Source organism: Vulpes lagopus, chromosome 10 (genome assembly GCF_018345385.1).
Source record: "Vulpes lagopus strain Blue_001 chromosome 10, ASM1834538v1, whole genome shotgun sequence".
Taxonomy (NCBI): domain Eukaryota; kingdom Metazoa; phylum Chordata; class Mammalia; order Carnivora; family Canidae; genus Vulpes; species Vulpes lagopus.
The window spans coordinates 10,421,990-10,435,860 of record NC_054833.1 but is presented as its reverse complement, the minus strand read 5'-3'; the positions used below and the strand labels follow the sequence as shown (position 1 = coordinate 10,435,860).

General features: G+C 41.6%; 1 protein-coding gene across 5 annotated transcripts in view; it reads right to left on the bottom strand.

The window, feature by feature from the left end:
• Positions 1-13,871, bottom strand: part of ATXN1 (ataxin 1) — a 406,270-nt gene that overhangs the window by 280,338 nt on the left and 112,061 nt on the right. The window lies entirely within an intron of this gene.

The window sequence follows — 13,871 nt, the reverse complement described above, 5'->3', positions numbered from 1 at the left end:
CAGATGAGTACAGATTCTGGGCTCTGGCCTTGTAAACAATCATTTTGGAAAACTGAAATGTGAATGTTATATGGCAGAAGGAGTGCTGGGACTGGAATCAGGAGCCCCCAGACTCCCACATCTGGTGCCAGCCTGACCTCTCGGTCAAGCCCATTTTGATTTTGGGTCTGTTACCTCATTTTAAGATACAAGGGTAGATCCCGGGAGCACCCAGTTTCAGGTGCCACCACGTGGAGAAGTCAGCACTGCCTTCTAGGATCAGACGGAAATGACAGCGAGGTGTGTGGTGTTTCCTTTACTACGTTCTGCCATCACGGGAGGCTCCACAAACACTTGCCTTTCAATTCTTGAACCTTTTCATCAACATCAGCCAACCTCACTCCAAGCACACGATTGTCTCTCTGCAAGTATCCTACCACAGGGGGGATATCCATGCAACTGAGCTCCCCTGGATCACTCAGCACCTGGGGGACATCAGTTTGGGAAGTCACGTGAGAAGTGACAAGAACAACAGAGGAAGAATGGCTCTGCACGTTGCAGAGCTCTAGCATATTCTGGCTGGAAAAGCTAACATCTTCTGAGCGAAGATGTTAATGAGCCCTACAAACAGAAATTACTGCAACAGAACAATAGACATCTTAATTAATTTTTTTTCCAGCAATATTAGCACTAATGATTACAAAACCATCAACAGTAGCTCAAGTGAAGACAAAGAAACAATCACATGCCCGTGGTACAATCGCTGTAGAGACACACAGTGGACTGTGCATCCAGCATTCATTTTCCTAAAAACTGCCTATGCACACAGGTGCAAACAGTCCTGTTCAAACTACATGACCCAAACCCCAGACACGCTGTGGATTGTTGGTTGGGCTGGGGGCTTGTTTGCTTTGTTTTGTAGCCTGTAAGGTCAACCTGTTATCCTTCCCTAAAATCCATGAGACCCTCCCATGTGCTTGTCAAAATCCCCATTTCAAAATTCCCACTGCCTCTGATGAGTTTCCCTTACTGGCAACGAAAAGAGTTCTAATTAGTAAAACCAGATTTCAAAGACAAACAGCAAAGCAGTTAACATTAAAAAATAATAAAAACCTAAAAAAAATTTTTTTAAGGTTTATCCACGTTGCCTGCTTAGAATTTTTTTAACCTTCTAGTAGAAAAGGCAAGTGCACAGAAAAAAACAAAAAAAAAAACAAAAAAACTGCTGACCATTTATTAAATAGTACAAAGGTTAAGATGAGGATGCTTCCCGACAGTGTGCCTGCCATGTTTTTCTTGTCCTGGAGCTAATGGGTCTTAGAACTCTTGCCTACCAGGGCAACCTCCTCCGAACTGTGGGCATCTCACGAGTTGCTCTCTCATTAATTCTTTCAAAAAGCATTTGGAGGATCTCTGTATCTTGCAACCCACTTGCGGGGGTTCAGAAGCAAACAGGAGAAAAAGCCATATATGCCATCCAGGAGAGCTCCTCCTAAGGAAGGGTACAAGCCATCCTGTTGTTAGGTTAGAGTTGCTAAGCCAACTTAGAGAAACAGACGTGTTATTTAACGATATATCTTACATACAGACAAAGAAATCTAAAGGTCTATGTAGATGGATGACAGTGTGGACCAAACTTATGAACAAACTTAGGCTGAAGTGCTGGGTAAGAAGCATCAACAGATGAGGTAGGGAACAGCTCGCAGAAGCAATCACATCAAAGCAAATGATGATATCAGAGCATAAAGGTGTAATAACCTAGTTCCCCTGGGTACTCGGTACCAACCTCGTACTGTACTTATCCCAGCATTGCATGCTTGTCTATAAATCTGCATTTGAGAAAATTCTGACATTCGAGGGATGCATTATTAAAAATGTGCTTCTTGGGGCGCCTGGGGGGGGTCAGTGGATGAGCATCTGCCTTTGGCTCAGGGTGTGATCCTGGGCTCCTGGGATCGAGTCCTGCATTGGGATCCCTGCATGGAGCCTGCTTCTCCTTCTGCCTATGTCTCTGTCTCTCTCTCTCTGTGTCTCTCATGAAAAAATAAACTCTTAAAAAAAAAAGTGCTTCTTGGGTGGTAAACTAACAACTGAAGAGTTCATGAAATCCCAAACACTAAAATAGGAAGTAAAGATATAACGACACTTGTCAGAAGATATTAAGAAGACATGGCAATAAAAGGAATCTGTTCACAGAGAGAATGATTCTAAATACAAAATGGTCAGATTGATACTTAGAAGTGTGGCTATTAATAGAAATAATATTAGAGAGGTTTCATTATGTAAATGGCTTATATGTCTGCCAGAAATGTACCCAGTGGTAATTTGCATTTTTGCTGTAGCAGAAATTTCAAGGATTTCTTTCACTGAATTATGAGGGACCCTTTCATTGGTACACCATAGCCTTTACAATCACAATTTTTAAAACCCCACCTATGCTCTTAGTTGCTTTTAGATAATGATAATAATTAGCTACTTTTATGTGCCAGGCACTGTGCTGCCTGCTTTATGTGCAGCAGTATTGTGATCCTGTGAGATAAAATTATTCTTCCCGTTGTAGCATTCAAAGAATGGAGGCTTGAAGCAATTTGCCCAGGGTCTCACAATTAACAAAACCATGGATGCTGGCCTTGAACTTTATTATCTCTCTGACCCCAAGCCCATGCTTCCTCCCACTGCCATGAATACCAATGGTCCAAAGTCTGGTGACATCAATAAGCATAGAATTTCAGACAATGACCTGTGAGCATAGAAATGGATAGTGATCATAGAAATGGGTCTAGAAAGATGGGCACTTCTGGTCACTCCTGTTTGCAAATCTCAGTATATGTTCCCACCCAAATAGTACCCATATTTGCCACCTGAGACCCTTGGATATTGGTGCCACACTCAGCTCTTGATATGGCACAAAGGACAGGTGTCATAGGTCAAAATCCTGTATCACTCCAAAGGTAAATCCCCAAGTCCCACCATCTGCCCTACATCTACTCTGGAGGTTTCGCTGGATACTCCATGGACCTCTAACATCAGCTGCATCCCCCTACCACCACCACCTCTCATTCAGATCCTTGGCTTCATGATCCATAATTCTATGGGACTCTCTCTTCTTTAGTTCTTAGTCATTCAAATCAGCGTTTTGAAATCCCAAGGTGATTGTAAAACTCTCATGTGAGCCACAAAGCTTCATCAGAAGGGCTAGTCAATACCAGTTTTATTTCAGATCCATCTGCTTACCTCCCTTATACACCCTTTGAGGAATTTTTCCATTTTCCATAAAATAACTAAAAATCAAGCATCAGAAGCAAAGAAGAGAAGCAAAAGCTCAAAAATAACCCACTCATACTTGAAAACAGAGCATGAGTTTAGTATCAGGCAGGGCTGGTCTAGAATCCTTGTTCTATGACATAGTAGCTATGACATGGTACTCATTTGTACTCATACAGCCTTTGTCTTGCATCATCTGTAAAGCAAAAGCAATAGTGTTCATTTCCTGGGCATGATGAGGTTTAAAAGGGAGGTTTTAAGTTAATGCTCCTAATGGGGGGCCCAGCACGAGGTAAAGTTCCTATCTCTTCTACTCTGGTCCAAGGGGAGTGGACTGTGAGCACTGCATCTTTTCCTATTCCTTGTTCTTCCCTCACTGCCTCTCCACATAACCCCCAGCCACTGGCCCATGTTCTATGGGCTGGAGACACTCGTTCTAGGGCAGCGAAAAGGTGCCTGACTCAGTCTTGTCACCCCCTGGGGACGAGCCTGCCAATTCTGCTCATCTATTGAAACCACCTTACAGAGCTGTTAATGAGGATTTCACATGAGGATATACAGGAGAGCCCAGCAAACTAAGACAGGGGATAAACACTGAGTGACTATTATTTCCTTGAGATTGGTGGGCAGATAGGAAGAGAGGAAGTCCTTGCTCTCCAGAGTCCTGATCTGAATTCCTATAGGCAAGGTTTTTGGCAATGACCCAGAACCACTTAAGCTTCCTAGGAGCCAGGCAACCAAATACAGCAAGACTAGATAATGAAGCCCAGGGATGAGGGGTTGGGGAGGCTAAAGGTCCCACAGTGGGAGGTGGCACCCCCCAACTCCATGCTGCATTCAGAGAGTTCCAAAAACACAGGAGGAGCTTTAACAAAAACAAAATACAAGAGTTACCATGTCAACACTAGAGTTTCACAAACACCGACCTCTACAGACACCAGAAAATGTGAAATTGCTCCGCAATCTGAAGTTCAGAGAAAAGCACATTTTTTTTAAAAGCGGAAAACAAATGAGAAAGGTAGATGCATTGAGTACTCATTTTTAGAATCTCTTATCGATATATCATATTTTATTATAAAGAAACATTTAAAAGGCATGTAGACCTGCTAACGACTGCATAAGATTTTCTTGTTTGACAGATTTAGAGATCTAAGGCATGGCCATAAATCTTTTCTAAACAAGGAGGATTATAAACAAAGTAATTAGTTAATTAATTAATTAGACACACAAACCACTATTGACAAGCCTGGAGAAATCCCTCCCAATGCCTTTTTTGTTTCTTTTCCAGGTTTGGAGGGAAAAATCCTTGAAAAAAACATGACCTACTACACATATGATTCCTCACTTTAATGTTTTCTCCCCAAGCACCCACAAATCCAGGTCAACCCAGTTTGCTTCCATTTCTTGCCCAAGTTCAAATTTCCTACTTGATGCCTACCATCTGGAGCCCTCAAGGGGCTGCCACTGTCTAAATGTGTTTGCCAACAGATGCTGCTACATTCCTCTTCCCGAGAGGCACCTGCCGCGCTGAGCATGTAATGTGGCTGCCAGGGCAGGCAGATGTGTCAGAAAAGGCAAATATCCCAAGCTGTCCAGGGACGTTGGAGCAAATATGTCCTGAGCAGCTTCAAGTGACTGTAGACCTAAGGCGTGAAGTTAATTAATGGAAGCCCAAGCAAAGATGGTGACAGCTCAAAGCAAGGGTGTGAAGCTCGTGTCATTTGGTAAAAAGAACCCAAGAAGAAATCTCCTAAGGATAGGACATTAATGCCTGCACCGTATTTCCTTTGCAAACTAAGACATTTCAGTTAGAAACATGTCTTTACACTCCGGAGGGATTTTATAAGGTGTTGACCTGCTACTAATTGCAGCAATGCCTACATGACAGCTAACAAAATAGCTCCTCACCCATTTGATTCTGATTACCTAGCTGCCATCACAGCTTCTTCCCTCCAACTGAATGAACCTGTTTGTCGTCCAGCTTCTTTATGTTCGATCCTCCCAAGCAATCATCTCTAGCTTGAAATGCCCTTTTGTCTCCGCTTCACACAATCATGACACTTGTTTTCCTACCAAACACAGTTGAAACCACTCTCCCCTAATCCCACCTGAACTAACCCCGACTAGTTCTGGCATGCATGCAACCCATAGACTCAACACTTACTTAGCACTAACAAAGATTTCTTTTAGGAAAAAGTTAATTCTACATATCCCTAACCTGTAACTTTGGCCAAGTTATTTCTCCTAAATGGGCCCTGGTTTACTCATCTGTAGAAGGAGAATAATAATAATAATTCCAATCTCTCAGAGTTGTGAGAACTAAACATTTATTTTTATGCTGTGTGTATGTATGAAGACACACCCATTTAGTCCATGTAAAGAGGTTATGAGCCCGGTACTGGGTACACCATAAGTATTCAGAAAATGTCTAGTGCTTTGATTCACATTGCTATTAATATTACTCTGTGATTTGTGCTACCATTGCATTGGTCTGCATCACTTGATGACTAAATTCTGGGGATCAGGAGCTATTCTTACACATTGCCCAGAAACTTGAGGATGTGAGGATGTTCAGTGGGAACCGAACAACAAAGTTATAACCTGGCAAGGACTCAAGTACTTCTGCCTTAGCCCACTCTGCTGATTACAAAAGCTCATTCAGACGTGTGAGTTCAGGCAAAAAGAAATAATTGTATTTGATTCTTGAAGTGGGACAGCAATAAGATAAATAAATATGTTTAAATTTGCAGAAAGAAAATTTCTATTTTTTTTAGAGAGAAAATTTCAACAGGGCTTTAGAATGAGAAGGGCAACCTACTGTGGTTCATGAGCACCTCCAGAAGCTTCCTGAAGGTATGACTGAAGCAGAGGTAAGAATGTGTGAGCTGATGAGGACAAGAAGCAGCATAGCCCTGAGCACAGATACAAAGCCTCCTATGCCAGGGGAAGGGCAAGGAGCACAGGCCATGCAGGGGAAATATGGTTTTCTGAAGGGTGTAATGCAGGTGCATATTAGTTGCCCCAGAGCTCAACCCTAACCTCAGGCAGCATGTAGTTCCCCCAGTAAAAGTCACTTGCCCATGGAGAGAGATGCACACCTGAATTTACACCAGGGGTATTTCCACCATGTGTGCTAGACCACCATTTACATACCTGCCCCCCTTCCACATGCTCTGCTTCTATTCTTACCCTTCTCATTTCCCATGTAAATCTGTTGTCTTTTAATCCTCAGATACAGAATGTCACGGTGGACAGAACATCCAAGGATTACCCAGGCTCCTGTCCTCCTCTTACAGAGGAGGAAACTGTTCCAGAAAGGTTCATAACTTTCCAAAGGTCACAAAATTTGTGGTATAGCAAAAACCGAAACCTAGATGGTGTGGCCACCCCCCTCTTCCCAAAGCAGTCGAGTTTCTAATTCTACATCATCCCATCTGCTTGCTTTTCCCCCCTTCCTGGTCCTCCACTGTGCCTAAGTCATCAAGGTAAGTTTTATTGGCAAGCAGGCCACTGGAACAGGCCTACGTTTTCAGGTAGGACAAAGTATATTTGGCGATTTTGTACTTCATGGTCATTCTGCTCTGCATCATGCATATGGACCTTCTGCCTATGCCAACTTTCATCCCCCCTTAATGGTCTTTGACATCAGTCCACCCTTAAGATATCTGACTAATAAAAAATTTCAATGGTTAATAAATACCATTAATTTAGAAGCTTTTGGGGATCCCTGGGTGGCTCAGTGGTTTAGTGCCTGCCTCTGGCCCAGGGCATGAACCTGGGGTCCCGGGATCAGGTCCCGCATTGGGTTCCCTGCGTGGAGCCTGCTTCTCCCTCTGCCTGTCTCTCTCTCTCTCTCTCTCATGAATAAATAAATAAAATCTTTTTAAAAAATTTAGAAGCTTTTTATAGACAAATACTTCATTCTTTTTATTTTTTATTTTTTTTAACATTTTATCCATTTATTCATGAGAGACAGAGAGACAGAGACATAGGCAGAGGAAGAAGCAACCTCCGTGTGGTGAGCCTGATGTGGGAGTCAATCCCGGGACCCCAGGATCACGACCTGAGCCAAAGGCAGACACTCAACCACTGAGCCACCCAGGTGCCCTCTCATTCTTCTTCTTTTTTTAAAAAATGGGTTTTAGGGATCCCTGGGTGGTGCAGCGGTTCGGCGCCTGCCTTTGGCCCAGGGCGCGATCCTGGAGACCCGGGATCGAATCCCACATCGGGCTCCCGGTGCATGGAGCCTGCTTCTCCCTCTGCCTGTGTCTCTGCCTCTCTCTCTCTCTCTCTGTAACTATCATAAATAAATAATAATAATTAAAAAAGGGTTTTATTTAATTGGGGTCTTTTCTTCCCAGGCCATGGCAGTACTATTTCAGGGAAATGCCATAGCTTGAATCCCAGGTACATTTAAAAAAATAATCTAGACAAACTAGTTTTTACACCTACCAAAAAGACTGAGAACCATAAAACCACTCTTTGGAAAAGGGAGAAAGAAATTAATTTAGTATACTAGAATTCAACAGCTGTTTCTCAAACCAGAGTCACCTGTAACAAGTGGCTCCTTAGCAGGGAAAATTATTTACCTTCAGATAACCATGTCAAGCTAGGAAAAAATGTTTCAAAAATAGCCATTAAATTAATTTTTCTTTAAGTGGCATGGGGAGAAGATAAGAAGCTATATATAGTTCAACTGTACTAAACTCCTAAGAAACTCTGATACACTGTACACTGCCCCAGGCAAATGGCAAGTGGGGGAAGGGAGATTCCCAGGAATATGTGATTCATAACTGTTAGTCATCGCTTTGGGAAATTTTAGGACATAATCACTATCAGTTAAACATTATTATTTGCTAAATGTCCAAGATACAAATTTCCTTGGAAACAACTGGTGACAATATTAAAGGTTCTGCACAGCCCCTTAATTTTCCTATTTTGTGGGCTGGCAGATTTTTGGGAATTTCACAACTGAGTATGAAGAAGTAAATTTATTTAATTACCATATGCATAGGCATGGTTTATGCACACTCTTAATCAGACTGGTGGATCCAGTCTGTGGGGTCTGAAGCTTATAAAAAGTTAGTAAAGGAATAAAAGATAGTATTGGTGGGTGGGTCTTTCAGAAAGAGTTCACAAAATTAGCAACCTAGAATTTGATACCAGGTCTAAGGAGAGGACTGTGCAAGTGAGGGGCTGAAAATCTGAAGCATCACCAGCTCCAAAACAAGAGTGCCTGGTTCATGACATTCAGATTGTACTCCAGCAACACAAAGGTGGGGACACCTGCCAATGGCCAAGATCTATGTATTTCCTTAGTCTTCTTCAACACTATACTGCAAATACTCCCATGCACATTTTTGCCCAGCTCAACTAGGTAAACGGAAATATTTACACTTGATGTTTTAAATAGGCTATTGAACTATTACGTGAATCCCAATATGTGGCTTTACTACTTTGTCAAGAAATACTCTTGTCCAGAGTAATTTATTTGGCCGCAATGCATAATCTGTGGAGACCCACTAAGGGTTCCTAAGAGTGTGTCAGATTAGCCATCACAGTACAGCTAAACTCAGCAATTATCATTGGGCGTGGACAAGATGGGGAAGGGCAGTGCTGAGTGGTCTAACACAGTGCCCCTGAGATGAATGAGCTTGAGTCTAGGCTCAGTCAGAGATGGGGAGAGGCCCTCTTACAATGTGAGTTTCTGCCTCACACCAGGTATCGCATGCAGGGAGAGCACCTCAGTACATCTTCATGATGGCAAGACAAAATGAGAAGTGAGAAAAATCTCTGAGCGCCTCAACATTAAATCAATCCATGGAGTCTTTCACCAGAAGAAAAAGATGTACCGTGACAGAAGATTCTAGAATCACAGGCGTCTGGGATTTGAGGCAAATCTCTACCCTAAGCACAGCAGAAAGTCATTACTGTTCCATTAACTTTCAGGAAGTAGATTAGACCTTTCTGGGCTTTCTTTCTTAAGGCTCTCGGAGCTCCAGGGTGCCAGTGAAGTGCAGCTTAGACCAGCAGTGGCAATTCCTAGAATAGAAATCTGAAAATAACACATTCACTCTGACACGCCAACCCACTACTTTTAATTGTGGCTCATTAAAGATGTAAATAGAAGAAGACTTATGTTCACCTCTACTACAATTTCACTGCTGCAGTCAAATCACAATGCTTCTGTTTCTCTGCAGAAAGGAACACTTCTGCTTTGCGGAACATCACCGCAAGCAGAGGGCTGTGATTCACCAGTTTTCCAAGGGCAGTCATCACATGTTTCTGCCTGCTGTTGGACAGAGGCAAGTATACGGGATGATTAATTTAAAAATCAACGAAAAGAAGAATAAAAGGCAAGTCAGCCCAAAGATGGTATCTAACAAATGCCAAATTCTCCCCAGGAGGCATTACGGAAATGCAAACCTGCCTATAGGAATTCTGCAGAGGATTCAGGCTGAAAAGGGGCGAAACGGAAGCAAGGGAAGATCAACCTCAAAGATGAATGTGAAATCACCTATTAGGCATTTGAATTTTGCCTTACAAATATTTTTTCCTTCAGTGTACTAATGAAAATATTTTTTCTGTGTCTTCTGTTTACTCCTATTCCTTTGTTCAATTGCCGTATAATTAACATACAATGTTATATTAGTTTCAGGTGTGCAACATATTGATTCAACAGTTCTGTACATCAGTGCTGGCAAGGTAAGAGTAGTCACCATCTGTCACCATGCAACATTATTACCATATTATTGGCTATATTCCCTGGGCTGTACTTTTCAATCTCTGTGACTTACTTATTTTATAACTGAAATTTTGCTGCTTACTCGTTTTCTTAGAGGACCTTCTTTCCTGAAGTTAGAATGAGAATTATATCTTATTGATAATTACTAATACAATGAAGTATTAAAACTGAATACATGAAAAAAGTTCACTAGAAATACTGTGTTAAAAATAAATTAAGGACCAGATGTAAAAAGACACATACTGTATAATTCCAGGTATCTGTGGTAGCTAAAATAGGCAAATTTATCATAGAAGAAAGTAGAGTAGAAGTTACTAGGAACTGCGGAGAGAAAGGAATGGGGAGTAAGTGTTTAAAGGTACAAAGTTTCTGTTTGCAATGATGAAAATCTCTGATGGTTGCACAAAATCGTGAGTGTACTTAAAGCCACTGAATTGTACTCCTATAAATGGTGACAGCAGCAAGTTTTATGTTATATGTTATATGTATTTACCGCAATTAAAAACACATATATTGGGATGCCTGGGTGGTTTAGTGGTTGAGCATCTGCCTTTGGCTCAGGTCATGATCCCGGGGTCCTGGAATCAAGTCCTACATTGGGCTCCCTGCAGGGAGCCTGTTTCTCCCTCTGCTTATGTCTCTGCCTCTCTCTCTTTCTATGCCTCTCATGAACGAATAAAATTATATATATTTAAATATTAAATATTAAATATATATTTAAATATTAAATATTTAATCATATATATATTTAAAAATCAAATTAAAGACACTTGGAAAGTGGGGTGCTGGATTGATGGCTATGTCCCCAAGACAGAGTACTGTTAGCTCGCTGACTCTCCCACGTGGCTGGTGGCAGTGCCAGGCAAAGGAAGGGGTGAGACCAATGTGGATACCCACTAGGAAAAGAGAGAAAACCATATCCATTCGTGCAAAGTGGGTACAGCTGCAGGTGAGATAAGCCTCTGCTAATCAGCCCCAGCATGGTTGTCAAGAATTTACAAGTACTGATTTAAATGCATTAAGTAGATCTGATTCTCTGGAGAATCTTACTGAGGATCAATTTCATAGAGCAGCAGAAAACTACTCCACAACTTGTCAGGTTAATACAGAGTTGGGTTAAATTTACATAATGTGTGCCTGTAGGTTCACGGGCTATGACCTTTGATAGCTGGTCCTGAACTTCCCCTTTCACTACATGTCACTGCAAATTCTAGGCAGCGTTTGGAAACACATGCTGCTCTGCCTATTGCTGAGTGGTTTTTAGTGTAATAAATTTGGTGTCAGTCAGATGGATGAAGCAAAGTGCTTCCCTTAAATATCTAGGGTTCTTGCAATGTACTCACCCCCAAACTCTGTTTTACTGTGAAGAGCAAGTTCACTCTGCATGGTACCCAACAAAGGACGCCAGGCTCTTCCAAGTGGCTAATTTGATGGGCTCCTAGAAATGGCCACCTGCCAGCAGTGTCATTTAGAAGGATGCTGGTCCTAAGGACAGTTGAAGATAATTTCTTTCCCATCAGCCTCTACAAAGTAGATTAGGTCCTTGTGGGGCTTTACTTTCTCTGAAAGCAACAGAGTGCTAGCAAAGTGGCCTTAAAGCATTGAAAAAAAAATAACCCTAGTGCATATTGGAAATCAGAAGTGGTTCAGCAGAGGTAGGAGTGAAGACGGAGTACAGGCAAGGGGTCAGGGAGTCTAGGGTTCAAATCCTAGCTTTCTTCCTACAAGCCCTGTGACAGTCTTCAGCACCAATAACCTCATCCACTATAATAACATATAATTTAAATGTAAAAGTCAGACTCATTATTTGTAAAAGTTTTTGTGAGGATCAGATGAGATGAAATATGTATAAGCACAAAGGAATTAGTTTATTTAACCATACTCAGATCAATTAGTTTCCTCTTTAAAAGAGAAAATGTCGAAAAAAGGGCCTCCTAAGTTTTGTTGAAGAAGCTTTTAAAATATACCCCAGTATTTATGGAGTATCCACCATGCTGAAGATCCAGTGCTACTCCTTGAGGGGACATAGGACGGTAGGAGACCTGTCTTTAATTTGAGGGAACTTAGAGTCTAATAGAGCAGATGAGTACATCAGTGCTAAGTCTGATCATGAACTTCTTCCATTCTACAATCTTCAATGGCTTTCTGCCGCTTGAGATAAAATTCCAACCCCTAGGATGGGATTAAACCAATTGTTTTCACCAGTCAAATGGGCTAACTAACTACTTTGTAAGATGCTGTAAGACACCACTCACAGAAGCTAGTGTAAGGTAGTCAATTAATAGTTCACACTAATTATTATATTACCATCATTATTAAAGGAATCTCGTTCCTCCCAATCCCTCACTGTTCTAACTTCATACACCTCTCACTGGACCCAGGCCAGTCCACGACGTGCCTCAAACACACACCGCCCTCTTTCTTCTCACCTTCATTCCCTTAGCCTCCTGCCATTTGGGATCTGGGCCATACTTCAACATCTAGCTCAAAACGCCCCCTCCGTATCCTCACCACTTCATAACTAGACCAACTATCTCACTCCTTTGTGTTCCCACCGCATTTTCTCACCCTCCCTGACTGGGCTCACTCCCATATTCACCTTCCCCTCACAGAGGAAAAACTCATAAATTCAGTTTGAAGGAAGGTACCCACGAATAAAGGTTGGAAAATTTTTAGTACAAGCTGTGTAGCTGTCTAACTGAATATCACAAAAGTAACGTAACTGTAACAGCTAATTTAAAAAAAAAAAAGCTTTATGGGCATGAACTCATGTAGGTTTTACAGCTTTGATAGATGCTGCTTTAATTTTCCTATTTCATGGGTGGATAAACTGAGACCCAAAGAGGTTAAGTAAATTTGCTCAGCGTTACACAGCTATCAAGAGGCAGATTTGTACTCAAACCCAGGAAATCTGCCTCAAGAACTTATACTCTTCAACAATACATTACATTGTTTTCCAACCACAATATAGCGATGGATTAGGTACTGCTGAAAAAAAAAAAAAAAACAAGCAAGCAAACAAACAAACAAACCCAATCTATGAGGACAGTAATCAGTTTTTTCAAACTTTGAGATCCATCAAGCAATTCTGTTCTATCTTTAGATCCTTAGAGTCTTATGAAGGGTTGTCTTCCACCAAGCAGCCTTCCTCATTGAGGATACTCGTGCTTACAGACCCTTCTGCTTTAACCAGCGCCAGGCAGCCTTACATAGGCCACAGCCACAGTATCGCCACGGGGACCCACATATGTGGTCTGGGAAGGACAATTCAAGATAGCACCTACTACTATCCAGGAAGCACCCGAAGCTGTAATGAAAATTGCTTTCATTGCAGCTAAATAATGAGAATAGCTAAAGGTGAGCTGCGAATCTGCATTCGCTCCCCTTAGCCATGGTATGTATGTATGTATGTATATACACAACAGAAATGTACTTGACAATACACTGATGGCTTCAGGTATACATACTTCCTGGTGGACCTTCTATGCGGCCAAATGACCAGGCTTTTAAATAAATGTGAGGCACAGGACAGAAAAATAATAAATTCAGCAAAGATTCGTCTGCAAAATAGATGTAGATCACCTTCCATGAGATGCTTCCAAGTGGTGTGGTATTTAAGACTTCCAAGTGAGCAGTCGATCAGTACATGTGGGCTGATCAATATCCATAATTCGTTACTCTAACAATGGTTCAGCTTTTGTCATAATTTCATAGGCCAGCAAACGAAGGTTGGGTAAAAATATCACACAGAACAAGTGGCAAATTTGAAACAAATGATCTATTCCAACTTAACTGACTCTAACTAAAACATTAATAGGAAAAATAGAGAAGATATGTACAATATAGATCATAAAATAATCTATACTATTAAACAGCCTTCCCC